Here is a 26,790-nt window from a genome sequence, read left to right as displayed (position 1 = left end):
CCCAACACGACCGTGTTGCTATACATATATACCCCACTGTTCCCCAGGACGACCGTGTTGCTATACACATGTACCCCACTGTTCCCCAGGACGATCGTGTTGCTATACATATATACCCCACTGTTCCCCAGCACGACCGTGTTGCTATACATATATACCCCACTGTTCCCCAGGACGACCGTGTTGCTATATATATATACCCCACTGTTCCCCAGGACGACCGTGTTGCTATACATATATACCCCACTGTTCCCCAGGACGACCGTGTTGCTATACATATATACCCCACTGTTCCCCAGGACGACCGTGTTGCTATATATATATACCCCACTGTTCCCCAGCACGACCGTGTTGCTATACATATAAACCCCACTGTTCCCCAGGACGACCGTTTTGCTATATATATATACCCCACTGTTCCCCAGCACGACCGTGTTGCTATATATATATACCCCACTGTTCCCCAGCACGACCGTGTTGCTATACATATATACCCCACTGTTCCCCAGCACGACCGTGTTGCTATACATATAAACCCCACTGTTCCCCAGGACGACCGTTTTGCTATATATATATACCCCACTGTTCCCCAGCACGACCGTGTTGCTATATATATATACCCCACTGTTCCCCAGCACGACCGTGTTGCTATACATATATACCTCTTGTTCCCCAGGACGACCGGGTTGCTATATATATATATACCCCACTGTTCCCCAGGACGACCGTGTTGCTATACAATTGTACTCAGCTGTTTTACAGAGGAAACATCACACGAAGGAGGCATATTAAAGCTGTAATCGTCTCGGGTAATCCTGTGGCAGTTGACAATAATGAGTAAAACACAGGTCTGCCTATTATCTTCACCCCGCAGGCAGGAAACAGTTTACATCAAGCTGCTACTCCCGTTTATCGATTGCAGTGGTTATTTCAATTGACATCAAACGTTTTAATCAAGCTGTATGTGATGGGCGTTGCCTATTTGTGCGATCACGTTGCGTCGTAATGCAATAGCCCTGTTTTAATCAGAATTCTACCATAATGACGTTTAACGGTCGTTGCGTTGTGGAGTTACGCCCCTTTGAAGCCACCTGTTCACCGTTACACAAACATGGACTGTTTATGTGACATTTTGAGCTATTTGTGCAATTTGGAACTCAGAAAAAATCGTTTTCCTGAATTAACAAACCTGACGGACATGGGGTAAATATTTGACATGTGTTTTCATTGGTACAAAACCAAGTACTAGACCGATAGTTGCATGAGTGAGTGAGTTGGGTTGTACGCCGCTTCGAACAGTATTTCAAGGCGTTTCAGCTTGGTGTGAATGGGAAGCCTGAATAGATTGTAGACGGTTAGCACTGTGAGACGCACGAGCATGAGTACAGAGCTAAACCTAAAATCAAAACCAGGGCTAACTTTTTCGGACTCTCAATCACAGGATTCATGCGCGCGACACGAACTTGACACCCGTGTACTACTAGCTGCACACAGAGTACGGAATATACTGCTTTCCTTAACCACTTTGATGCTTGATGTGAGCAGGAAAAAGACTCAGAACACTCTTGCAATTCTCCTAGTGCCACAAATGCCCCTGCATACTGTAAAATGATACATGGTACATTTTGCAATTTGGAATCAATAAAACGCCAGCTCTAAGTGACCATACAAACCCATTTTCTGTTTTATGTGTTTTGTCCGTCTCGGGTCCCTCTACTCCACAACGTCGTGCGGTCATTAATTGGAAACTATTCTCTTCAGAACAGACTTTCGATATTGATGGTTGTGTAAACGCTTGGCTAGTGGAGGGGACGGATGTGTAATCAATTTTAGCCAGGAATAGAGCCTGGTCAGCTTTTTACACTTTATGTTAGGTACGGGGACATTGTCAGACAGGATTTATAAGGCTTGGGGAAATTGTAGACGGTAATGGAATAGCACAAGCACCATCTCAGGAAAGTAAAGTTGAGGTTGATCGTCACCGTGCGTTGAGCAAATGAATAGCTTGATGGAGGGAGACCCAGCGGGAGATGGGTGATCATTTCCTGCTTGCTGTACTCTTTACGATCATGAGAGCTGTCGGGATTCATATAGACCCAAGGATAGGATCTGAAGGCTGTCGGGATTCATATAGACCCCAGGATAGGATCTGAAGGTTGTCTAGATTCATATAGACCCCAGGATAGGATCTGAAGGTTGTCTAGATTCATACAGACCCCAGGATAGGATCTGAGGGTTGTCAGGATTCATATAGATCCCAGGATAGGATCTGAGGATTGTCGGGATTCGTATAGATCCCAGGATAAGATCTGAGGGTTGTCGGGATTTATATAGATCCCAGGATAGGATCTGAAGGTTGCCTAGATTCATATAGATCCCAGGATAGGATTTGAGGGTTGTAGGGATTCATATAGACCCCAGGATAGGATCTGAAGGTTGTCTAGATTCATATAGACCCCAGGATAGGATCTGAGGGTTGTTGGGATTCATATGAATCCCAGGATAAGATCTGAGGGTTGTGGGGATTCATATGGACCCCAGGATAGGATTTGAAGGTTGTCTAGATTCATATAGACCCCTGGATAGGATTTGAAGGTTGTCTAGATTCATATAGACCCCAGGTTAAGATCTGAGGGTTGTACGTTTCATATGGACCCCAGGGTAGGATCTGAGGGTTGTTGGGATTTATATAGATCCCAGGATAGGATCGTAGGGTTGTCGGGATTCATATGGACCCCAGGATAGGGTCTGAGGGTTGTCGGGATTCATATGGACCCCATGATAGGATCTGAGGGTTGTCAGGATTTATGTAGATCCCAGGATAGGATCTGAGGGTGGTCTGGATTCATTTAGACCCAAAGATAGGATCTGAGGGTTGTCGGCAGGGATTCATTTCGACTGATGATATTGGCATGATCTGGTTGATATACAGCATGGTGTTTCCGGGTTATAGAATAGGGACCGTATTGCATGATCTTGGGTTTACCATGTCTAAATTAGACCATGATCTAGGTGACATCTGGCCTTACATAGACTGCAACGGGATCGGGTGGTCAGGCTCGCTGACTTGGTTGATGCATGTCATCGTGTCCCAATTGCGTGTTGATTGATTGTCAAGATGTCAATCACTGGATTGTCTGGTCCAGGCTCGTTTATTTACAGAGCGCCGTCATATAGCTGAAACATTGCTGAGTGCGGCGTTAAACAACAAACAAACAAATCATTACATGTTACTCGGTGATTGTCCAACGTGCCATGTGTTTAAGTGGCTGGACGTTACTGTACTCCGGCAACATCCAATGGTCATCTCTAGCCTCTAACATTGAGATAAACCTGATGGGCAAATCGCCTCGAGGCCCAGGTCCTGATGCTATGCAAACAACGTACAGAAAGGCCACTGTGTTGTTTCTCACGTTGGATACATCGGTCACGTACTTGTGTCAACATGTATTTGCGATGGCAAGCGCTCATATGATACTGCAAAACAAAACAATTGACAGCAGCGAGTAAATACGAAGGTATTACTGCCCACTTTTGACAGACGAGGAGGCCCTTAGTACAGGCATACTTCCCTGTGTGATGCAAGGACAAGTAGTGGTGTGCGACTGAGCAGGGGGGAACTGGTCTGGGTGTCTGCCGTGAGTGTGCGAGGCTTCCTGCAGGCGGATACCGCAGGACGTGTGGAAGTAGAGGACACTCAAGTACCTCAGCTTCTTGCTACCGACTTCAGTTCAGAGGGAGTTATAGAGATCCTTCCCGTGTATATAGGGGCATCGATGGATGTATGCTGTAACGCCGGTGTGTCACGCGTGAGCAATCGGAGGTGGGTGTTAAACCATGGCGTCAGGGTGGATGGTACGGGGGTGGGTGTTAAACCATGGCGTCAGGGTGGATGTCACGAGGGTGGGTGTTAAACCATGGCGTCAGGGTGGATGTCACGGGGTTGAGGTGGGTATTAAACCATGGTGTCAGGGTGGATGTCACGAGGGGGAGGTGGGTATTAAACCATTGCGTCAGGGCGGATGTCACGAGGGGGAGGGTTGGTATTAAACCATGGCGTCAGGGCGGATGGTACGAAGGTGGGTTTTAAACCATGGGGTCAGGGCGGATGGTACGAGGGTGGGTATTAAACCATGGCGTCAGGGTGGATGTCACGAGGGTGGGTATTAAACCATGGCGTCAGGGCGGATGTCACGAGGGGGAGGTGGGTATTAAACCATGACTTCAGGGCGGATGTCACGAGGGTGGGTATTAAACCATGGCGTCAGGGTGGATGTCACGAGGGTGGGTATTAAACCATGGCGTCAGGGCGGATGTCACGAGGGGGAGGTGGGTATTAAACCATGACTTCAGGGCGGATGGTACGAAGGTGGGTTTTAAACCATGGGGTCAGGGCGCATGGTACGAGGGTGGGTATTAAACCTTGGCGTCAGGGTGGATGTCACGAGGGGGAGGGTGGGTATTAAACCATGGCTTCAGGGCGGATGGTACGAAGGTGGGTTTTAAACCATGGGGTCAGGGCGGATGGTACGAGGGTGGGTATTAAACCTTGGCGTCAGGGTGGATGTCATGGGGGGGGGGGGGGGGGGGTGGGTGGGTGGGTGGGGGGTATTAAACCATGGCGTCAGGTTGGATGGTGCGAAGGTGGGTATTAAACCATGGCGTCAGGGCGGATGGTACGAGGGGGAGGTGGGTATTAAACCATTGCGTCAGGGTGGATGGTACGAGGGGGAAGGTGAGTATTAAACCATGGCTTCAGGGTGGATAGTGCGAAGGTGGGTAGTAAACCATGGCGTCAGGGCGGATGGTACGAGGGGGAGGGGGGTATTAAACCATGACGTTTGGGTAGATGTCACGAGGGGGAGGTGGGTATTAAACCATGGCGTCAGGGTGGATGGTTCGAGGGGGAAGGGGGTATTAAACCATGGCGTCAGGGTGGGCGTTAAAGAAGGGAAAGTGGGAACCAATAGCGACACTGTGGATATTAAAGAAGGAAAGTATTAAACCAAGGCGTCAGTCCAGTTTCCACCCTTGCCGAACTAGGCGGGAATTCCTAAGCTCGATCGTTGCGCCACCAGTGGCTGTTACGAGTTAAATCCCTTCTATGCCTCTCCTATGGACCAATCAGATTCCACCTCTCGTATCACTTGCATTTGCTTCAAACAATATGGCGGCGCCCAATCAAGACGATCTGATAGACAATCAAGATCTATATTGTGAGAAAACGGGTCTTACATCGCGAACTGCATCAAATCACGTGAACACCTTGATTAAAAACTTGATTAAAATATCTGTTGACAACGAGTTAGTGGTGCACATGCTGTGCAAATCCTGCAATCGACCCAAACCTGCACGACAGTTTACGAACCGGATTTCGATTTCGTTGCGCGATTTTGATTGGACTATGCATAGACTCGTTAGTCCAGTCTAAATTAGACTAACATTTAGTCTCTGAAATGAACATATCGTACATAAAAAAAACAGTTGTTCAGTTATCTTAATAAAAATATAATAAAAAGGAGCCCAGTGACTCTCTTCATCAGTTTCAGAATGATACTGCAGTGATCTAGACTTGCCAAACATTATAGACTTGCATGGGCTATTTTTGATATATATTTGTATCAGGGTCTGTAAGACAGTCTAAGTCTAAATCTAACTCCATAATACCAGCTTAGTTCTTTTATAGTCAGTTAACTCTCTTGCCTTGGGAAGATGTCAAGGTGGATGTCACGAGGGAGGGTATTAAACCATAGCAACAGGGTAGATGTTACGAGGGAGAAGGTATTAAACCATTCCTATAAACCACGATTGTAATATTTACGAAAACATCCCCACTTCATAGCTGTGGTATGTTCGTCTTTGCTATTATAATATCATGAGCCCAACACTACAATCCCCGGGAATGTGTTTAATAGATGTTGATGCACCTTTGTGCTTTGTCATATCTAATGTACATCTTCAACAGCGGACGCTAAACGTTTAAGCGTGTTTTGACGGGTTGCTTGTTTATCGCCTGTTTTCTCCGTTCCTGTAGCATCAGTGAACACAAGCGTATCACGTGGTGGGGCTGATTATCAGTTGAGATTTGGTCTATCATTAGACCGTTTCCGCTGGCGTATCTGCTAGCCAAAGTATTTTTCTTCCTCGCATGACAAGTGGTTTGAGTGGGTTCTATTTTCCTTCTAGGCGGGAGCTGGGTACATACATGGATATGATGTATGCAAATAGAATGTTTCGTTTGTGAGGTACTGATGTTTGCGTACGGCGTGCAGAAATGTCCCGTACACCATTACCGGGATCCAAAATACATTTAAGGAAAGGGGTTATGACGTAAATGCTTGGAGGAGCTTCGTGTGTTGCGAATGTGTAGATGTTACTGTCCACGTAGAAACTTCGTCGTTGTCACAATTATCTATCAGTCAAATACGTCTCTCAAAGTGACACTCAAACTTCGTCGTTGTCACAATTATCTATCAGTCAAATACGTCTCTCAAAGTGACACTCAAAGTGGGACTAGTATCTTAGTCATTCAAGGGCTCTCGCATCTCTCCGCATGTGTGCTAGTTGAACAAATAACGCTAGACCTGTTAAACATTAACTTAACGTAAGCACCAAGTGTTCAACTACTTCGAGTTTGATAGTAAGAGTGAAATTCAGCTGTTGTGTTATGATTTAATGAGGCGGTGGATAGACAAGCGGCTAATGTGTCGTTTGTCATTGCCAGCGTCCGGGTTCGCTTCCCAATTGGGTACAAATTTAGATGTTAAACATTATCCCCCTTTATGCATTCTGGTCAAAGGGTAAACGGGAGGAACAGTTCCCTAGGTCGCCGCAATTCGTAGCGCAGAGTTACCTCCCCGAGGTATGCCAGGATCCTATAATTCTTCGTTCGAATCCCATATTCGCATAAAAAAATATCATTAATTTGTCAGTATCATACCCGTGTTCGAGGTTCATACTAAAGTTGTACAAGTCATGCATGCATGTATCACAACTAGGCTAGGCGTTATTTTTACTTCATGAATGCGAACCTGCGATCCCGCAATACGTTGGTTGCATCCCTTGGGGAATCTCCATGTTCTGGTGGTTCGCCATAGCTTGTCAGCGTCAAACCCATGCTGGTGGGTATCACTTAACTGAAAACATCGGGCTTTCTTCTCACATCCTGCCTCGGGCGGTGGGGTGGTCTAGTGGTTAAAGCGTTCGCTCGTCACGCCAAAAACCCGTGTTCGATTCCCCCACATGGATACATGTGTGAATCCCATTTCTGGTGTCTCCCGTCGTGATATTGCTTGAATATTGCTAAAAGCGGAGTAAAACCATACTCACTCACTCACTCACATCAAGCTGACACGTCATCATATACATGACATACTCATTCAAGACTTCCGCATGTATCTACCATCTTTGTCTGTCCAGCTGATATATGTGGCCCTGTTACACTGAGCGGAGGTGCGAACGGAGTTTAAATGTCATTAACACTATCGCAGAATAATACCCAAAGCAGGTTTTGAACGAACATCTGATGATTTATCTACAGTGATTGTCATCATTTAGCGATCTATTCCGTACCGTTATAGCCATCGCCATGACACATCTGGTCTGGTCTTTGTTGAAACAGACATTGGAGGATATCATCTCCCGCAATTAGCCACGTGGCAAGAAGACACATGAGCACATTCCTGCCCGATAGACATTGTTAGAAGGGTTATGGCCATGCTTCATAGGCCAAGGTGACAATACGTACCCAATAATTACCTTTCCCTATATATGTCACCAATCACCAGCCTTTTTGCGACAAAGAGGTCCAGGTGTTTGTCCCAGTTCTCTTACCCTTTCTGCACCTAATACCATTAGCCAAATAACTGGAGGGTTCATCACGGTGAAGGAACATTTGTCATGCGTGCACATGAATCTAACTGAAGAGAAGCAGCTATCTCCCATCTATTAGGAAGGCGTCGCAAGGACCCTCTTTGATACTCCCTTCTAAAAGCCACAATTTAGGCCCGCCTCGACGCCACACCGTATGTTTAGCTCGAACCGAGATAGTGCCAGTGCAGGAAGGAAATCTGGTACAGATATCTAACACAATCCACAATTGTTAAAAGTAGTCAAGTGGACTGGGCAGTTGATTATTCTGAACCAAACAACTTCGGTTATGAAATTGCACAAATCACCCTGATAATGTGTTGTTTATTTGTTGTTTAACGCCGCAATATTCACAATATTCACAGCAATAATCCGGCCATATGACGGCGGTCTGTAAATAATTGACATCATGAGCTACGATCCACGGAATTGGGATATGATGACATGCATCAACCAAGTCAGCGAGCTTGACCACCCAATCCTGGCAGTCGCCTTTTACGTGATAGTGTGTTGAATGGGATGAGCTGAAATAGCGTTTAACGTCGCGTCCGAGATTATTGCACTGACATAGCGCAATGTGTGTGTGGCTGCTTGTTCTAGTCCGGATTGATGCCGATATATAGTGCTAGCTCACAGAGATACCTTGTCGCAGTTTAACCCCACTCAGACACAGTATACTGACTCCGAGCCGACCAGTCCTTGTTTTAGCCCCTTAATGCCGAGGGCAACAACACGTACCATCTTTTCAAGTCATTTGGTATGACACGGTCGGGGATCGAACCCCGGACCTTCCGCTCTCCGGGCGGACGCTCTACCACTAGACCACGGAGGCGGACTGTTGAATGATGTGTGTTTGGAGGGTGGGAGCTGGAATCTAGACTAACATATAGTCTCTGAAATGAACATATCGTACAGAAAAAACAGTTGTTCAGTTATCTTAATAAAAATATAATAAAAAGGGAGCCCAGTGATTCTCTTCATTTTCAGATACTGCAGTAATCTAGACTTGCCAAACATTATAGACTTGCATGGGCTGTAGTTGATATATTTGTATCAGGGTCTGTAAGACAGACTAGCTGGAATCAGCTGTCTGCTCCACTGTAGGGTGCATGCTGACGCTGATGAACGAGCCAACCTTAAGAGACAAGCACATTTACGGAGGGAGGCTCTGTTGCACAGAACAGAAAGTGGCGCCAGGACTGCCGTATATTCCACATACAATTGCTTTTCTCACAAGGGTGGTTCGTGACATGACGCTTAGTCGCTTGTGGCATTAAACTTTTAGTGAGGCCCACAGAGTGCTGACTCGGCAGAATCGTCCTAATCAGCACATGGAGTAACTGCTTGTTGAACGCCAATTACACGTGTTGCAGTGCCTCGCCGACAAGTTGTCGGAGATAAAGCACGCTCTTACACTGGACTGCCAACCTATTACCGATAAACTCTCCTCTGTAACTGCCAATCAGCTGCCATGGGCATTAGCCACTGACACCGTTATCGACACCTTATCGCCATATCAGGTGACCTCGTGTTGTTGGGTCAAGGACGCGGTAACAAGGAGGTGCGATACTTGAGGAAGGGGGCGTAACTCATACCTAGGTGGTTCGTAACATAGATAGAGGCCATTGACATGTGAAGAACTATTTTTTCTGAGGCTAGGGTAAATCAAGCTTTTTTAGCATACTCTATATTAACAGTGTGACGCCGTATAAGGTGGCAAATTATGTTGGCTGTAAACCTTTGTTTGTTTAACGCCGCACTCAGCAATATTCCAGCTATAATTGGTTTCATGGGCGGTGGGGTAGCTTAGTGGTGGTTTCGAGGAAGATCAGTGTTCGATTCATAATTTGAAAGCTCATTGGTACTGTATTCCATTGCTCTGTGGCAGGGATGTTGAATAAGGCAGTTTACTCACTCACTCACTCACTCACTCACTCACTCACTCACTCACTCACTCACTCACGCACGCACTCACTCACTCACTCACTCTCGCACGCACTCACGCACGCACGCACTCACTCACGCACTCACTCACTCACTCACTCACGCGCTCTTTGCTTCTACACGGTTCAATCGTTTAGTTTGTTTATAAACAACCACGTGTCCGACATACAAAGGCAAACAAATGCTATACTAGCCACTGGTGCGCATTAAAAAACTGTGAGCTCCCCGTACCCGTGTTCCACGTGACTCGCTTGTGTTCCATGTTATACATCAACAATATCAGCGCAAAGTAGGCGCCAACACATAAGGTCTTGCTTGAGCGAACCTGGGCCATAGTTCCTCCCTACAAATATGTTTCCTTTGGTAAACATCAGGACGCTGGTATGTCCCAGTCGGTGGCTGAGCATACCGATCTTAAAACCTTTTTATCCAGTAGATTTTGCCTCCTACTGGGAACAAGATTAAGTAAAGTCATAAAGGGAGATAATCAAAAGCTAGTTATGGTGGCTAGATATTTACGTAAGTGCTTATAGAGACGTTTGATGGCCTGAACATAGTATGGGCCGTTAATTTGTCATAAAAGGATTGATTGCCGTGGGTTTCTTCCTAATATGCAACAATGATCACCCAATTTAAGTGTACAACTTAATTACTTGTAGTTTATTTATGTGCGGAAGATGTTATAGTCACAAATGACCTGGCGCTAGCTTTTTGTTGACATCTCAGATGTTATGTCACTGAAAGGCTTGAAAGACGTTTACCACAACGACTTTAAGACAAGTCATACTGTATTATATTTGAAAATGGAATATGAAATACAAAAACATTGTGTACCAGAATGCAGATCGGGTATCAGTGTCGCCACAGTTTCACAGTTGCTAGGATAGGAGATATGTAAATATAGCGGATCGCTGCCTTCTCTTGTTCACTTGTTCTTGAGTATGCTGATCAAGTGATCTGAGACGCCGCAAGTGTTGCTGTGCAGAGTTGCTTCCCTTCGCTGTTAGGATCGCGGGTTCAAATCCTAGGTTTACCCTTGTTGCATTCATTGTTAGTGAGTGAGTGAGTATGGTTTTACGCCGCTTTTAGCAATATTCCAGCAATATCACGGCGGGGGACACCAGAAATGGGCTTCACACATTGTACCCATGTGGGAATCGAACCCGGGTCTTCTGCTTGACGAGCGAACGCTTTAACCACTAGGCTACCCGACCGCCCCACATTCATTGTTACGTCTGCACCGTATACGTACTTTCACTAAAATAGAAAACGTTTGTAAAGCAAACCTAACTCACTTAAGATGACAGGTGGGGCGAAGGGGTAACCTGGTGGTTAAAACGTTCGCTCGTCACGCCGAAAACCCGGGTTCGATTCCCCACATGGATACAAGTGTAAAGCCCATTTCTGGTATCTCCCGCCATGATATTGCTGGAATATTACTAAAAGCGGCCTTAAGCCATACTCACTCGCTCAATTATGATAGGCATGAAGACGGATCGAAGAAAAGTATGCTAAGTGCTTTTGTAACCATCAGTTGAGATCGATGCTATATTGACTAAGGCTGCTGGGTCACTTGGGACCGGTCGTTAATTCTGTACAATGGCGTGACATTGTTCTGTGACATTGTGATTGGGTTCTGCGTCCACGCACCCTGAACCGAGGTGGACCATCCTGACCTGTCCCCTAGCATGACTGCTACCGTTTAAGAAGAGAGACGTTGACCTCCATCTTCGCTGACACGAGCTTATTTGTACCTGTACGCGTGCGTGCGTGTGTATTATTGGAACCTCGTTAATCCGGATAGTTGTTAATTCAGTGGAAAGCATACCGACCGCATTAATGAGTCCTCGCTGTAGATATTATCAGCTGTGTACAATGTGGCAATGTTATCTAATACTATAAATGTTGTTGCGCCGTAACGAAAGATTATTCCAATGTTGTTGTGCCATGTCGTTGTCGCGGGGTATGCGCCCCAGCATGGCTCCCCATCCTCATCCCTGTGTGACAAGTGAGGCGTGACGGCACCGCGGATCGATACCTCTCTCTCTCAATGTGAACATCATATGCCTTCGTATTAACCAGCACCGACGGCAGCTGTTCCGCTCCAGTTTACATTTGAGGGTATAGTAGCTCTGTTCAGTCTCGAATCGCCTGGCGGCATGATTCAGTGCGCATGATGCAGAGTTTCTCTTTTAAGCCATGTATATAAACCTACAGTCTACCGTCGTTCTCTCATCCCGTATCCTTATACCCCCCCCCCCCCCCCCGTATCCTTATAACCACCCCCCCCCCCCCCCCCCCCCCCCCCCCCCCCCACCACCAACGCCAGCATCCAGATCTTAGCCGATATCCCCACCATTCCCCACACCCCACACGTATCTATCCCCGTGAGGTACAACGATCAGCCGTCTAGATTTTTACCTCGCTGCATTAAACGGTAAAAAAGCATCTATTTACTCCTAGTTCCACATCTGTTAACTCAAGCGATCGGGAATTATGAAAGCGATAGTTGTTGTATATGTGAAGTATGTATTTGCAGCGAGGTCAATATCAGCGGTCAAACAGAAGGTCACGAGATCTGAATAAACAAATGAGGGTCACAATCTGTTATCGGGGACTGCAGGGCAGGTGGTCACCGTGGGTACATCACCGACGTGTCTGCCACCTGAAGGCTTGTCAATAGCTGAGTTGGTCCGTGGGTACATCACCGACGTGTCAGCCACCTAAAGGCTTGTCAATAGCTGAGTTGATCCGTGGGTACATCACCGACGTGTCTGCCACCAGAAGGCTTGTCAATAGCTGAGTTGATCCGTGGGTACATCACCGACGTGTCTGCCACCTGAAGGCTTGTCAATAGCTGAGTTGGTCCGTGGGTACATCACCGACGTGTCTGCCACCTGAAGGCTTGTCAATAGCTGAGTTCGTCCGTGGGTACGGCTGGGTCGAGACATCAATCAGTAGCAACAAGCACCTTGTATCCCACAGATTCTCTCAACCCGGGGGTCGGGGCAGAGTGTTAAAAACTACTGACTAAACAAATATGGATCTATGGCATTCAGCTACTCCCTGGTATTCTGTCATATCTGTATTGTATACCTACCAACAATATCAAGAACACGTCACTTCCCTTGCACACACACACACGCACACACACACACACACACACACACACACACACACACACACACACACACACTTACCTCCGCCCACACCACTGCCACCCTCTTTACCCTCCACAACGCTGCACCCGTCACGGGACATGTAATGAATGATTATATATATCATGTACCTGCATGGTGAATACATGCAGTATCTACCATGTACCCCTCGCACAGCCTCCTACACTCAGGTTATTTCTCTGCTCTTAGACCCTGAAACGAAATCAGACAAATACCATCGTAGAAGCAGCTATGTAAGTTGTTCTTCAAATGCTCTCAAGTAAAGACGTGATGGAGACTGAACATTTCCATCGCAGTCAGTCGTGTCTGACATGATGGTTTGATAATTCAAGAGTTCACGTAATAACTTAATTACCTTCAATGTAGACGCATCGAGATATAGAATTCAAATTTTGAAACTAAGTGCTATTGTCGATGGGATATTGAAAGTTACTGAGATATAGGTTTATAAACCTATAATGTGTCACGGGAAACAGTTTGGCAATGTTATTTTACAAGTTGGTGCGATATTGACGGCATATTTGGCTTTAAAACAAAATATTTTAACCTGAAAAAGCAACTGACATTTGTTCCTGATGTTTATGTGTATGATACAACCTGAAATATACATTTATCATTTATTCTTTCATTTGTATTAAAACTGAGATATTAGAGTACATATACACGGCTAACTATTGAACTCAGTGGAAACGTGGAAATGACATTCTTCTAAAATGCTCAAAGGAATATATATTCCGTTTGGCAGTTTGTTAATGTGATCAATGTAGATTATCAATGCTGATAATCAAATCTTCACTACCAAGCGCACATAGACAATCGACATGAGGTCTGACCAACGGTCAAGTTGATGTCAGAGGAAGCTGGCGCCCGCGTCAGCAGGAACAGACCGGACGACCGGGGGCAGTGCTAATAGCATTAACCGGACATTGTCCACTCAGAGAGAGGCCACAGGTGCATTTGGACAATAACTGAACAATAAATGTCACTTTGGACGACGTAGTTAATCAACAAACAGCACGCGAGATGAAACGTAACATGGTTATGAATGCTTGTGCAATACTCCTGGTTTACATTGACCTTGTGTTAGTTGAACATCGGCGCATTCGATACTTGCTTTGTTTAGGACGCAAATAAACATCACATGTGAAGCAAACCTTTTTTGATTGCACTGACATTTCAAGCAGAGCATGTAAAATCAAAGTTTCAAGCAGACTGGAGTGATTGTGAGTGTGTACTTTCTGCTGTGTCAACCAGGGACGGTTGGAATTTGATTAAAATATCCACCACTATCATTCCCATTTGTCATTTTCTGAAACTTGATTTAAACAAAATCAATGAGGAGATCGAGGTTTCTCTTGATATGAATGGCACTCAAGGAGCACAGGTCCCAGTAGCTATGCCACTGACACGTTGAGAGTTATCCGCCCTTGTGTACGTAAACGGGAAACAGACGTGACGAGGGCTTGAGCGTGACGCAAGTGGAAACAAGACGCCAAGATGGAAAGGAGACACCATCGCAGGAAATGAACAACTTAACTGGCATACTATATGTCGTATTTCCTCCGTCGACGGAACTTGTTGACTCTGTGAGACATGCAGTCCTGCAAATACCTGCTGTGGTACTGCTGGCGCTATCAGTTCTTTGCTAGCCTTGCTCCAAGGCTGTACTAAATACGTCCATGCGTGTATCCTCTATCCTCATAATAGACAAGTCTAGATAATCGGATAGTACAAGTACGACAGTCTCTTATAGAGACAACGTCTTATTATTAATATCATCTAGAAATTATATTTAAACTAATAATTATTGCATTAGAGACATGTGCAAGTCTAGCTCGTTCCTTCTTCCAGACAATATCTTAGGCAATCCACTCTCATTGACTCCAACTCGGTCCTGTCAAACATGGTACCTCAATATCGGATCACAAACGTAGTATATCAATATCGGATCACAAACATAGTATATCAATATCGGATCACAAACATAGTATATCAATATCGGATCACAACATAGTATATCAATATCGGATCACAAACATAGTATATCAATATCGGATCACAAACATAGTATACCAATATCGGATCACAAACATAGTATATCAATATCGGATCACAAACATAGTATATCAATATCGGATCACAAACATAGTATATCAATATCGGATCACAAACATAGTATATCAATATCGGATCACAAACATAGTATATCAATATCGGATCACAAACATAGTATATCAATATCGGATCACAAACATAGTATATCAATATCGGATCTCAAACTTAGCATCTCAGTCTCGGATCCTAAACATGATATCTCAATGACAGATTGCATTCATGGTATCTTCATCTTGGATCTCAAACATTGTATTTTAAACATTGCATCTCAATCTAGCTTCCCAAAAACTAAAACTAACAAATTTGTTTTATTTTTCTATCTGGGGATGCAAAACACAATTACTCATTGTCACATTACATTAGAGTAGAAGTTCTTAAAGTTGACTCATCGTCCATGTTGTACATGTTTGAATATTCATTTCCACGTTTCGAGTTATAACAAGGAGTCTTATCTTACGTATTTATTTCAGCTCCTTCCCACCTGTCCCAGCATTCCCTGTACATACGAATATATACATACATATATTTCAGTACTGAATGAGCCCTTGTGTCTTCACATGATGTACCTTCAGTGAGTTATCAATTTGCATACGTTTTTAATAACACGAATGGTAAATACATGGTCTAGTTATTTAAATACGCCGGAGACTGCATATATGGCATACCTGTGAGGCTCTGGCGCGTCAAGTCGTTGTTCCACGGTCTCCAACAGAACAGAAGGCATACTGTGTATTGGGAGATCTGCCAATATATCCCACGCATCTGGTTGTACACAATATATATTATTGGCATTCAGGTAACAATGCGACGAGTCGTTGAGTTTAATGACAAACGTACAGGTTGTCTGTTGAGCGATAGGGCCCTCTTGTTCATGTATTGTAGTCCTAGAAAATACTTACAGAACATGCCCCATGGGAATTTCGGGTCAGAATAGGTCCGCATGACTTGATGACTGTCGTAAGAGCTGACTGAAATGTGGATTGGGTGTCAGGGTCGGTTTCCCATGGCGTGGATCGTTTATCATAATAATTTCAGTCACTTGTTTGCGTGGTCCAGACTCGACTTTAACAGGATACCGTGATACAGCTGGGTTATTCGGGATTGCGGCGTTCAACAACATTCATTTACATCCGATCAACAGGAAAGCGCATATTAGATGCTGAACGAAGTCCACTTTGACATCTTCCAATTACCCTAATACTAGGATATACAGTATATTTGAGTTCCCTTTTACCCATACATTGTCCATGTCAGATAGTGATGTAATTGTCTAGTCAGTTATGACATCTTTATCTAGCCAATCTAGTCCTTCAAGCCAAGCCGCTTTGAACGGTAAACGTTATCCTCGCCTGATGGTCCCATATACATGGAGGTTTGCACACGCTCTCATACATGTACATGTGTAGTGGTGTCTACAAGTATGTCATCTGTGTTCTGACTAAAGTGTGAATTGAATGTAAGAGTCACACGTGTACCTCTCTGAAAATCGATGTTCCAGACCCCCCCCCCCTCTCTCTCTCTCACACACACCCACACCCACCCACACATCATAAGTCGTGGTCAAAGGTCACGTTCAAACACGAATCAAGCCGCCCAGATCAGCCTGGTCCTGCACCATGAATTTGGAATATATTTTTTTTATTAAAAAAAACACAATCTAGAAGCGTATACAAAAGCAAGTCTACCCAGCCCTAGCTAGCTCTATGAAATCAGCATAGGGAAACTTTTTAAAATTCTTTTAGAGTCAAGAAGGATATTGTGTAATATAACATTTCATATACTAAATGTTAGTCTAAGAACAGCCTTGCTCCAAGGCTGTACGGAATGGTGAATCCATCGGTGTATAGTAATTCTATCCTTTTAATAGGCATGTCCAGGCGTCAGTCTCTGATAGGGACAACTTGTTCTTATGATAAATGTTATCAAGATATTATGATTTATACTTATAATTATTGCTTCGGAGACTTGTGCAAGTCTACGTCCCGACCAGCCGTTTGTGACATATATTCCATGTCTCTCCATCCTTCCAACTGCAGGCAGGCCTAGTCCATATCGTATGTTGTAGGGCAACACATATTCTGTCATACAGACCCTGAAACAAATATATCCATTCCAGCCCGTGCGAGTCTATAATGTTTGGCAAGTTAGATAACTGCAGCTGCAGTATCCTAAAATGAAGAAAGTCTAGGGGCTCCTTTTTTATTATATTTTAAATTGTTGTTGTTCTTTTACAATATGTTCATTTCAGAGACTAGGTGTGAGTCTGAGCAACACAAGACGTCTAGTTTGAATACTGTAGTGTGTAGTTTCTGAACCCGGGCTCGTATATGTAAATTCAGTTTTCGATTCAATGAAATGTGCCAATCCTAAAGATTGTCTTTAACATTTGTAAACTGATGCTTAAACAATCCCACTACAGCTATGACATGATCTACATATGTCACCTTTCATCTTCAACTAATGTTGAGTTTACAACGTGATTATCTTACAAATGCGTTATTGACAGTCTGTATCTTTGCAATGAAACTATAAAATGAAAGAAATGTGAACGTCGCCCGCTATTGAAATGATCTTGTCTAGCTTTACTTATTCTACATATTCGATCATTCTAATCAATTACTCTCGTGTAGCCTGTTCTCAAAGCAAACTCGACGATAAGCTCGGAGGTTATGCGCCATTGTGAAAAAAATGTAATGACATTGACACTTGGAACTGAAAGCCCCTCCCATGACCAGGCAAGACTTCACAAGCATCTACCGCCATCAGAAAAACTGTGGCTTCTTTGCGATTATGATCATATGAAGTGCAAAAAAATAAATCTCTTTGTTCCAATGGAAATGTATATGCTCGGACTGACTCGTGCTTAACTTGACTTGAACTGGATCGTAAAATGTTCAATTCAAATCCCGATGCATCAGTTTGTCAACCTGTGAAAAAGCTCGTTCTCTGGCCTCGCTTGTGAGCTCGCAGTCAAAAGGGAACAGTTGATAAATGGTCTATCACTTCCAGAACTAACAGTTCGGGCTCGTGTTCCTAAAGGGGTCAAGCTGCTGGACATCGATTGCTATCGGTCTGTCTTCCAAGTTGGATAACTTCAGTATGGTAGCAAGGATTAGTTATCACGTGACCTTGACCGACGTCCTGCACGAGCCAGTGGTAACAAGGGCTTGAGGCGTCCGAGCTTCTTGATCCGAGTCAACAAAGTCCTTGCTGGAGTGTGTGATTGAAGTCACAGCGGATCGTGTTGCTCTGAGAAGCTTGTCTCCTCGACAGTGCACTGGAACTCGGAATGATAGCCTAGCAGTGTACTCGACCTTGGGAGAAATTCTGAAGCTGCACATGCTATTAATGTGTTATCACGGACATTTTCATTTACAAGTAAGCCTGTGCAATAAAGAACTGATCGTGCATTGCTGATTATGGAAAGGGTTTTGTCCCTTTTTTCGGACTATGATACAGGTAGGACAAGAAATGCGTCTGGTGAAACAGCGCTATTGTCAATCAACGTGATGTAGATGACTTGCATTATGGTTTTCTCTATCCGTCAGAGTGATTATTTGGACAAAGATAACCCGTTCCAGATAATACTGGAAATATATAATTGTAGCGCGTTTTTTACATCAGTTGAATCGTGTCTGTATGTCTTGAACGGTGATCGAAAACAGGTCCCTGCTAAAAAGTCGCAAACAACACTTATGCAATCTCATTAAAGTCAGATCTTAGTACTCGCTATCGCTAAACTATGAGCTGAGGATATCCCATTACCGGTCACGTCAGAACGACCTTTCGTGAATTTTACTGACCAATGAAATGGCTAATAAGTAGTCGACATTAGCCAGTCAGAAAGCAGCTTTCTCGAGCTTTACGGCACTAGTTTCAAACTGGGGAAATTCCATTTCAGACTACGCTTGAAAAAAGTTGATCAAGTTCTCGATTAAAAAAAGTGTAAACTGAACAAGAGAACATTGCGGAATGTCTAACATATGATAAAGATTTATGGCAGTACATTCCACATATTATTCAATGTCTCTTCCGTTCAAATGTTTATCCCACTGAAGCGAGAGATAGACCATGATTTTGACGGAATCAGTCGTACAGGCCGTAACTGTCATTTAGAATACCCCGTGTTAACGTTTTTGAACCTGCATGATCAGACAACAAGTTCCGACTGCCGCTTTCCTGATCTGGTAGGGGGGCACGGGTGGCCCAGTCGTCTAAGGCGCCGCGATTCGCTGTGCAGAGTTGCATCCCTTGGGCACGCCAGAAACCTATGAATGTGGCTTCGAATCCCGGTTCGCCCCAATTATGTTTCTAGGTTTGTCAGCACCATACCCGTGCTCGTGGGTTTCACCGAAGTGGTCAACGTCTGAGACCTGCATCCCTTCGGGCTAATCTCCCACATTAAGCTGACACGCCGTGATATAACTGGAATACTGTTAAAAGCGGCGTTAAAACCAACTCACTCACTTGATCTGGCAGACGGAGCTCTGATTGGTCGGATGAAAGGCCCTTCTGACGCGACCCGTAATGAGATGTCCCCAGATGTTTGTTTAGCGGTTGCGAGAACTAAGATCTGATTTTAATGAGATTAACACTTAGCGGTGCTCTAATATCTGCCGCCACACCCAACACATAGATACCCGGGTATGGCAATAGAGACGCAGCGGATACCTCTTTGCCACCCGCAATACCGGAATGAGGTGTATGAGCAAGACGCCGGCTTATCAAGAAGAATGTTAATAATTCTGTCAATGCAGTGATCTTTGAACCCGAAATACACGAAGACCGCTTGTTGTGTGTTTCGATCACGTGTTTATCACTCTAGCAAAGAGTGGCGCCGTGTTCGGCATAATGAACCATTAAGCCGGTCACTTCAAGCCTCGCTCTGAAGTCATTATGCAACATTTCAAGGTGACATGTGTCTCAGCTGTGGTAATGTTGCCGTCGATCTGACAATCCCTCAAACCGGTATAACAAGATATGAAATATTGACATAAACTTTCAGTAGCTTTTGAAAGGTAATTTAGACAGCTGAACTCGATTTGTATAATTTTCACTTCTTCAGCTCCCGACCATGTGTTGCGTATGACGCTGGTACGCGGGTAATGCATTGCCACCCTGCAAACCAAACAAGTTAGTTTCACCTTTGTATACTCAATTCTTGTAAGTGGAAACTGACATCATATCATCTGGAGCCCGAAGACAAATGAGGGAATTAAGGAATGTTGTTTTAAGTCCACTTTCCCAGCTTGTGTGTAGTAGTTTCAGTCGTTATTAATATCGAAGAAAAAAACCTCATGTCATGAAAATGTGCATCGAAAGGTAATAAAGAAGAGTAGAATGTTTGAACATACATGTAAATACTTTAAGACCACCGTCATCAGTGGGTTTTATCACACGATCACACTTCGGTTGGCGTAACACGGCTTTGCTATTTTGGAACAACACTACGATTAAATACGCATAAATACAACCCAACCTAATCCCCCGATGACTTTCAAATCCTGGTCTGTAGAACAAGGGCTTGAGTTTTGTGATTAACTACAGTTTCATTTTCAAACATCCCCCACCACCCCTACCCCGACCTAATTGTATTTGCTGGGCCATGCGTCAGCTGAACAGCGCCAAGTGAGATAGATGGAGCTGCAGTTATCCATGGCGTTGGCCAAGGGGACGTTTTCTCTCCAGGGCTTTTAACGGTAAACGCGGATTCAAATAGAGCCCAAATTGACAGGTTAATCGCAGCTTTCCTTTGGGCGGGGGCCATGTACTGCGTACACTGTTCAAGTCACACGGCAACTCTGATTGTGCTGAAGCTCAGAGGGCGAGGTGTTTGTGGTGTCACTACTCCACCCGCGGAATTTTAATCAGTGAATCTGTAGATAAAGATCTTTTAAATCTCATTCCTTCGTCATTACACATTCTTGAACGTCTAGCGTGGTATCAGTCCTGATTAGCCTGGTACTTCCATGTTCTATGTAAACTCGGCTGTCTTCGAATCATGCAGGGCGATACCGTGACGTGTTAAAGCAATGATATTGGTTTGATGACGTCATGATTTGAATCTGTTACTCATTATATCCACGTTTAGCTGACGGTACCCGTCGTTTTACTTCATGATACCGTTATTGAATAATGGAATACAAGTCCTGGCAACGACCGTCATTAAGTTGTGATACCATCCATATTTAGGTGACGTTACGTGTTGTTTTAACTTCATGATGCCGATCCAGCGGTCTAAGATGCCGCTGTTCGCCAAGTAGTTCACCTGGGTTTCACCAAACTGCGAACTTCGGACTTTTGCCTCACATTAACCAGCTCACTCACTCTCACAGTATGTATTCGGCCGTCTACAGGATGTGCTTTTTTCAGTAATTCAACCATCTTGAACTTAAAGACTTGTATCTACATCCGTTTACAACAAAAAACCGAAACGTGTAATGGTTTGAACGTACACGGTCGGCATACACGACAAGAAGCGGTAGATCTATATTCCTTTTCAGTTAACCGTCCACGGGTATCGCAATAAACGTTGGGCTTTTAACGAAATGGCATGGAATAACTGTTTTTAATGTCTATTTATAATCCATGTCTGACAACAAGCACATGAAGTAAATGTCAAACAGATTTCTGGACTCATTCTCCTCACACCGGAGCCTTCTACAGATATTGAATCAGCAACTCCCAAGTCACGTACGACAACGTAGTTACCATGACAACAGCGAGACCTGAGATTTACGCAAACAAGCCGTCTGTAGTGGCTATATTGTATCATCCTGTTCCAGTGCCTGGCCGACAATCCCTGAGTCAACGAAGAAGCACAGGCAGTACAATACTAGACAACCTTAATACTCCCTAAGCCTTTAATCAGGCAATAAAACGCCAGTTTGGGCAACCTGGTAAATTTAGAGTTTGAATGCAGATAATGGGTATAACTAAGATCTCGCGGCTTAAGTATTCAACTTTAAGGCACGACAACCTGGGCGAGCTGGGGAACTGGACGGCCACATCGCCTGTGTGGACTAAGTTAACTATGTGCTCGGTCTTGCTTAAAGGCGATCAAGTTTGTTAATAGATTTTCTACCCGAGATGACTGTAAATTTATGTTTATGACTGTCGTAATGACACGATTAGTGTATTGAGTTTTTTTGTTTGAAATCCCGGCTTATTTACTTCCGACATCGTTTTATGTACGCAAGAGTGTAAATGAGACAGGTTCATGGACTTATAAGGGATGTTTTAACCGAGCGATATTCTCCGTTTTTTTTGTAGCCCCTTTAGAGGCCTGTTATTGCCATCATGTGATCACATGTAATTCCATCTTAAGGTGAAGAGTCTTAAATAAACGGTTTCTTTGAATGCTCTTTTTTTTGTCTGTTTGATGTTTGTGTATCGTATTCTCTTTAAACAACTGTACCTTTAGATCAGTATGTAAGATAGCGTTCTTAAGCACAACGTGTCTACCAGTAGCCCGCTGGGTTGACGGCAATGCGCTGTAACGATGTTGTTACCCGACATCTCGCGACATCACGCAACTTCACGCCGGGGCAGTGTGGTCGTCTCGTCTATTATGTAAGTTTTAATAATGTCTGTAGGATCACATACGACCACGACATTACCTCGCAGACTCAAAGCAGGGGACTATGTGTCTCGCTGGCTCACGACAGATGGACATGGTACGTTGTCGGGTCTGCATAGCTACAGCTGTACTACAATAACGCTAGAGTGATTTTAATTAAATAAACTTTCTATTCATGTAAAGCCAGCGATTTTGTCTTGTAGTCGCTGTCATATTGCTTAGCAATTTCTGTGCGACAAATGCTTGCAACCTCGTTAATGGAGAGCAATCTATGCAACATTGTCTGGCAATCTATGCAACATTGTCTGGCAATCTATGCAACATTGTCTTGCAATCTTTGCAACATTGTCTGGCATTGTTTGCAGTATTGTTAACATATTTTTTGATATTGTCAAGCAATGTCTGCAACTTTCCCAGCAAATACTTTGCAAGATCTTCTTGCAACCGTTTTGCTATTTGTCAACAATATGTGCCATATTGTCCGACAATAACTGTGGTATAGCTTAACAATATCTGCGATCGTGTCCAGCACACGACAGTTTTGTCAAGCAATATCGGCCACGTTGTCATTCAGTCGCCCCTGTTGGGAACCGGGTCTTAACCATGCTGTTGGGAGATAGCGGGACTACTGCTGACCACGACGTTAAGCAACAAAAAACACAAATCTTGCAGTCTTTGTAATATTGCCAGGCAATATCTGGATTATCGATCTGTCTGCAGTATTGCCAGGCAATGTATGGATTATCGATCTGTCTGCAGTATTACAAGGCAATATATGGATTATCGATCTGTCTGCAGTATTGCAAGGCAATATATGGATTATCGATCTGTCTGCAGTATTGCAAGGCAATATATGGATTATCGATCTGTCTGCAGTATTGCCAGGCAATATATCGGTTATCGACCTGTCTGCTGTGGTGGTACTGCGGCTATGTCTCACAACCTTCTCCCAGATGTACTTCATCTCCTCGTTCTTACGCAAGCTGTCCTAGCCAAGTAAAACATACTGAACGTAGGGGGGAGGCTTTCAAGAGGGGACTCGTTAGGGGGCCTCCAGTCTAGTCGCAGCCTATGTACACGCATTGATTTCTCGTTAATCTTCCTGCAGAAATCATCTCTGACAGTCTTGAAAGCCACACGTTTTCGTACTCCAGAGGAGTACAAGAGCACCAAGCATGCTAGTCTCATAGCTGAAGCTACGTCGTCAACGTCGCTCATTACAGCACTGCAGAGCTCATTGAGACATCAACAGCTTCCATTACGGCATCGCACAGGCCACACCGATGCTGGTACAGCGATACCAGACGCTGCTACTACATAGGCGTTGTACCTGCTGTAGGCGGCGTTATACGCCCAATTGTGGTATTATCAGCTTCCCAGTTTTAAAAGAAAATCACGAAAATAGTGGAAACAAATAATGTTTCCTTTGGTTATACACTGGACTTGTACCATATACTGAAAACTAATGTATTTCGGGTCCCTAAACATATTGTCCCCTACTTCCAGAATAACAACCTAGGTGAGATGATTCCGAAACTTGACTATCAATGGTATGATTCGGGCATGCCAGAAAATCTATAATCGTGGGTTCGAATCCCGGATTCGTCCTGATTATGTTTTTAAGTTCGTCAGGACCATTCCCGTGCTCGTGGTTTTCACTGAAGTTTCCAGCGTATGAGATCTGCATTACTTCAAAATTGACATAGCGTTCAAAGCGGCACTCAGTTACTGTTATAGCGACGCTTCAAATACCGGTATCTTAACAAATAAAACACTATGAGAAAAAAATACACCAGCGCCAGGAAAATATAAATTATTAGTCCTGTAGTGAAGTGCGTGCTCACCTACCTGCAAACCGCAAATGAGCTGTGGCAACACAACTTGACCTCTGGGCCGCTTATCTAACCGTCCATTAGGACTCGTGTTGAGTTAAAGCCCTGTCTGTATTGTCACTTTCGTAGCGTAGTGTGTGTAATGCCAACATGACCAGTGTACCTGGTGTATTTGTGGTAAGCGGTAGTGTGGTGCCTCAGATTTGTTGTTTTTACAGTTTATTTACGGGTATAAAGAGACCCTATACCTCGTGAGGCTCACATATATTTGATAATACAGCGGTTGGACACGGCGCAACAAAGTGCCATTTTGGGTATAGGGCACTGAGCTCTGTAAATTGGCAGCCCTAACCTTTGCGTTCATTGAGATATGGCCGTAAACACCGGTGTGTACATTTTGCGTAAATTCAACTCGTATGCACACCAACTTTAACGTTTATACATCCATAAACACAAAACACATTGAAGTCAATTCTTAAGTAGCTCCATCTTGTAATGTATTTGTATGCAATATGAAATAGAGGCCGATCAAACTCATTGGTTGTATATCCATGGCACTACCTGGAGATGAGGGACAGGCTGCCCACCACAGAGTCGTGGCACTGTAAGGCAGCATGGGGCAATCCGGTAATGAGAAGTGGATCTTGTGAGCCATCACTAAGTCTGGACGTGGCGAGTGGTGATGGTATTGGTCGTTCAATCTTGCTCTGTTTCGATGACACTGTGGACAGTGATGTACAGAACAAATGGATCGCCACCTAGTGAGGATCGAGTGAGAGCAAACATACTCTCGCCACAGCCTGGTGTTCTTTTATCGGTTGTGGACAGCATAAGTCGGATAACATACACATGAAGTGAAACCCCGTTAATCCAGACACTTCGGTTCCCAGCGATACATTTACAGTGAAACCCCGTTTATCCAGACACTTCGCTTTCCAGCAATACATTTGACTGGATCGAGTGTTCAGGCTCGCTGACTTGGTTGATGCATGTCATCGAAACCAATTGCGTGGATCGATGCTCATGATGTCAATCACTGGATTGTCTGGTCCAGACTCGATTATTTACAGACCGCCGTCATATAGCTGGAATATTGCTGAGTGCGGCCTTAAACAACAACCAACCAACCAATACATTTGAAGTAAGACCCAGTCCGGACACGTCGGTTCCCAGTGATAAGTGACGTGCACTAAGATCGCTTTGGGCTTAACACATTGTCTCCGTGTGGGGAACGAAGCTGCATCCTGGCCCCTCGGGAATAACGAGCGCTAAATGCGGGGTAATATTGTATATATCCAGACGCTCCCAACATTAACGATCCATACTAACGAGATTTCAGTATATATGACATTTGCTTTACCAAAGTAATTTACAACGGGATCCTTGTTTCATTTCGTGGAGGTATTTTGTCACAGTGTGCACGCATATCAGTGTTTAATAAGTGATGGTTTGTGCATGTTCCGATTCTTAGTACTAGAGGTCCTGGGTTATGGTACTCAGTGCCAGTGCAGACGAGCCTCCGTCTCAAAATGAACTGGAACTTGGCGTCAGCGTCGGTTGTGAAGATCAGGGGTAGAACAGGTCTTCAGCATCCCATGAAAGGCGACTATGCTTGTCGTAAGAGGCGACTAACGGGATCGGGTGGTCAGGCTCGGTGACTTGGTTGATGCATGTCATCGTGAGTGAGTGAATATGGTTTTACGCCGCTTTCAGCAATATTCCAGCAATATCACGGCGGGGGACACCAGAAATGGGCTTCACACATTGTACCCATGTCGGGAATCGAACCCGGGTCTTCGACGTGACGAGCGAACGCTTTAACCACTAGGCTACCCGACCGCCCCTTCGTATCCAAATTGCCTGGATCGATGCTCATGGTGTCAATCACTTGATTGTCTGGTCCAGATTCGATTATTTACAGACCTCCGTTATATAGCTTGAATATTGCTGAGTGCTTCGTAAAACAATAAACAAACAAACAAACAAATATTTTGCCAAAATAAAGTCAACGAATTACCACAAATCCAATATGTTGTAGTTTACTGTTGATGTTACGTAGCATATCCTTTTCTACCTATGTCCTCGCCTGTTTTATGCTGGAGGCTTAGCTGGCGGGATTTGGAAGTTAGTGGTTTCAGAAATGATAGATGATGTTTTAATACCTAATCGTCCTTGCCGCGAGTGAAGGTGACGCTCCAACTTAAACGTCATTTATTCCCTGGGGTTGGATGGTTGACATTGAACATGTCCTCTCACCTTCCAGCTATGCTAG

The 26,790-nt window shown here is 44.4% G+C and overlaps 1 protein-coding gene across 1 annotated transcript in view; it reads left to right on the top strand.

Annotated features, from left to right (window-relative positions):
* Nucleotides 1-26,790, top strand: part of LOC124149918 (homeobox protein Mohawk-like) — a 61,619-nt gene that overhangs the window by 11,859 nt on the left and 22,970 nt on the right. The window lies entirely within an intron of this gene.

The sequence above is a fragment of the Haliotis rufescens genome, unplaced genomic scaffold (assembly GCF_023055435.1).
Source record: "Haliotis rufescens isolate VD_foot unplaced genomic scaffold, xgHalRufe1.0.p SCAF_4, whole genome shotgun sequence".
In the NCBI taxonomy this organism is placed as follows: domain Eukaryota; kingdom Metazoa; phylum Mollusca; class Gastropoda; order Lepetellida; family Haliotidae; genus Haliotis; species Haliotis rufescens.
This window is presented reverse-complemented; position numbering and strand designations above follow the sequence as displayed.